Source organism: Sus scrofa, chromosome 1 (genome assembly GCF_054392235.1).
Source record: "Sus scrofa isolate SSC_HxYL_T2T_F1_AM1 chromosome 1, Sscrofa_HxYL_maternal_Yorkshire_Landrace_v2.0, whole genome shotgun sequence".
Classification (NCBI taxonomy): Eukaryota; Metazoa; Chordata; class Mammalia; order Artiodactyla; family Suidae; genus Sus; species Sus scrofa.
In genome coordinates this window covers 1,035,476-1,038,691 of record NC_139383.1, presented here as the reverse complement: position 1 = coordinate 1,038,691, position 3,216 = coordinate 1,035,476, and the positions used below count along the sequence as shown (strand labels likewise).

At 49.2% G+C, this 3,216-nt stretch overlaps 1 non-coding gene across 1 annotated transcript; it reads left to right on the top strand.

The window, feature by feature from the left end:
* The first annotated feature begins 2,541 nt into the window (after positions 1–2,541).
* On the top strand, positions 2,542–2,637 carry MIR9815 (microRNA mir-9815). Its single transcript, NR_128500.1, is given in 1 exon segment — positions 2,542–2,637. It is a non-coding gene; the product is annotated as a microRNA mir-9815 (primary transcript).
* Positions 2,638–3,216: the final 579 nt, after the last annotated feature.

Below are 3,216 nucleotides of genomic sequence, written 5' to 3'. Positions count from 1 at the left end.
CTTAGTCCTTCCACAGAAGCTGAGGTCTCCCGAAGGCCGACACGTTGGGAGGCCGTCCTCGCCAAGTGTGCAGCCCACTGCTGTGTGGAGGGAAAGTCTAAAGACGGGGAAATGCCTTGAGCGCGAATACCTCCAACAGCAAAAGTCAGAACCACAAAGACATGCCCGTGTTTGGCATTTACTTTCCTTAAATTATCGTCTTTCTTTCCTTCTTTTTTTTGGCCAAAATCCTAGTTGTTTACCAAGGGCGGTTGCAAAGGGCCTGTGGATCCTGCCAAGATCGGAAACCGCCAAGCGTCCCAAACCCGATTTTGACCACTAAGCATTTTCTTGCTGAAGGAGCCGGTGGACTCGCCTTAGAAAGGAATGGAACATCTTAGCACAGCTCGCCGCCTATATATTTTGGCTGAAGCTTACGTTTCAGCATGAACGTTTTCCCATAAGATGGTCATCATTAAGTGCTAGGGCCAGCGTGTAATCTTTCTTTCTACTTTTTTTTTTTTTGCTTTTTTGGGCCACACCCATGGTACAGGGAGGGTCCCAGGCTAGGGGTCGAATTGGAGCTGCTTCCTGGCCTGCGCCACAGCCACAGCAGCACAGGATCCGAGCCGTGCCTGCAAATGTCACTACCGCTCACGGCAACACCGGATCCTTCACCCACTGAGCGAGGCCAGCGACGGAACCCACAACCTCATGGTTCCTCGTTGGACTCCTTTCCACTGCGCCACGACGGGAACTTCGAGAGCGTGTCGCCTCGAAGGTGCCAAGAGGGAGGAAAGCTTCAGGCGCCAGTGGACGTCCTCCTGCAGAGGGAGCTGCCCGGCCAGCTGAACAGCCCCTTGTCCACGAGAGAGGCACTCAGCCGCCTGGTGACAATGACACCTTGGCAGCTGGCTTGGATGCAGCACAGTCCAGCCCCCGGAACGCCCAGTGTGTTACCCACAGCATAAGGAAGGCCACACACACCCAGGCCCAAAGGCCCATGATACCCTGAGGAGACAGCACAGAGAGCCCTGGAGAAAGGAAGTGGAATTGCCCGAAGGTTCTGCCGTTGTCCTTCCTGAGTGTCCCTGCTTGGGGGTCTTGATGGGTGGCATCCAGCCTCGGCGCTGTGGCCCTCTGGTGACGTCTGTGCTCCCTTTTGCCCTCGGTGCGTGCTTAGAAATCATGTTACACTTTTAGTTTATTTGAATGTTTTTGTTAAATGCTGTCGATAGACTGTTGTGCCCACTTCTGCCACGCAGCAGAGGGACCCGCTTGTACACACGTGCCTGTTCCCTGTCTTAGGTTCCCTTCTGTCATCTTCGATCCCAGGACACCGGATACGGTTCCCTGTGCTGAACAGCAGGGCCTCACAGCTTGTATTAAAAACAGCAGCTTTGGGTCTTTTTTAAATTTCAGATTCTACCTCCTGTTTGTATGTGTTTCTCATCTGTTGGTTTTTCCCCGACAGCAAAGCCTCTTGTCCCAGACTAATGGTACTGAAAGGTATGAGAAAATATTTTGAAGGCATAAATAATAGCATCAAATATGCCCACCTGCCTGGCTCAGCTGGCGAGATTCAAATGTCCCAAAGAGCCTCAAAGCAAGGCTCCTGCCCCCACAGCAGAGGAACTCCCTGCTCCACTTTACGGCGTTTGGATGGAGCCTGTGCAACGTTCGCTGTTGATTTGTATGTTTTAAAATTTGTGCACGTAGACTCTTGCATGCTTTTCATGACTTGCACTTGATAGTAAACATTTTGCTTGTGAGGTTCATTCACACTGAGGCGTGTCGATATTGCTTATTTCCACGTGTGTGTGTTACTGCATGAACGAATACAGCAGGAGTCCCATGTTGTCCAGTTTTGTGAGATTTTCAAAGTTTTGCTCTTCCACCTTTGGGTCCGTTTTGCGCCTGTGCAGGAACGTTTTCGAGGCTGGATGTCCAAGCGTGGGGTTGCTGGGTCTCCAGCTTCACCAGCAAGGCTGCGTTGTTTTCCAGAGCGACTGCAGTTTTATCTCATTTTCAGGGGAACTTCAGTTTGCCTCCGTCAGTCACCCTGGGGTCTTGACTTTGTCCGCGAAGCCACGAAGTCACCCGTCCACCTGTAGATCGCTGTTACATTTTGCTTTAGAAGTATCGATTTATAACAAATTTGGTTCCTTATAAGTTACTTTTCCTCATCTTTTTTTTCTCCCAATTTTGAGCTATTTTATGGGTTCTGCTTTTTTATTATGAGTCCTAGACAGTTTCGTTAATTATTTATTTGCTATTACACGTGCTGATTTTCAAGTTTCCTGGGCAAAGATGTAAAATGGAATTTTATACTGTGATCAATAGCCTTTTTAGTAAAGCATCTAGCATTCTTCTTTTTTTGGCCACACCCATAGCATGTGGAAGATCCCAGGCCGGGGATCAAACGCTCTCCACCGCAGGCCCCGGAGCCACAGCAGTTGACAACCCTGGATCCTTTAACGGCTAGGCCTCCAGGGAAATTCTTTTCTTTTCCTTTCTTTTTTTTTAGTGTTTTTTTTTTCTTTTCAATGAAAGGATCTAGAATAGTGCCAGCCATACACTGAGGACTACAAAAAGCTTTGTTCACAACGAGAAAACCTACTTGCTTCCCGTGTAAGTCGTCGGGTATTCTGAGCACAGAGACGGTGCTGTTCCTTCCACCCTGAGGCGCCACTGGTGAAACGCAGGGGGGTGGGAGGAGCAGGGAGGGGGGAGGGGCAGGAGAGGGGAGGGGCAGGGAGGGGGTAGGGGCGGGGAGGGCGGGAGGGGCGGGGAGGGGGGGAGGGGGCGGGAGGAGCAGGGAGGCTGCAGGAGGTGTCAGAGTCCCCACTGGTTTATGAAGGAGATGTTTCCGCATCTCACCACAGGTCTGGTACTTGAAAGGGCTATGTCAGTGTTTCCTTATCGGGGTAAGAGCATATGCCCTTCCATTATTATTTTGCTCACCGATTGTAGAACCCTCGTGTGTATTGAATTGTTATTTTGCATCTAATAATCCAGCCATATGGGGCTCTTTCTCTCTAATTTTCTTTCTGTGGTAATATTGAGGAACATTCATAGGTGTTCAATGTTTAAATTAATATTTCTGAATTTTGCTTTCCGATATTTTGTTTAGTGGTTTTGTGTCTATATTCACCAATGGAAGTTACACATAATTTTCATTTCTCGTGCCCTGATTGGGTTGCATTAGGATTTTAGTGTCCTGTGAAATGATCTGGG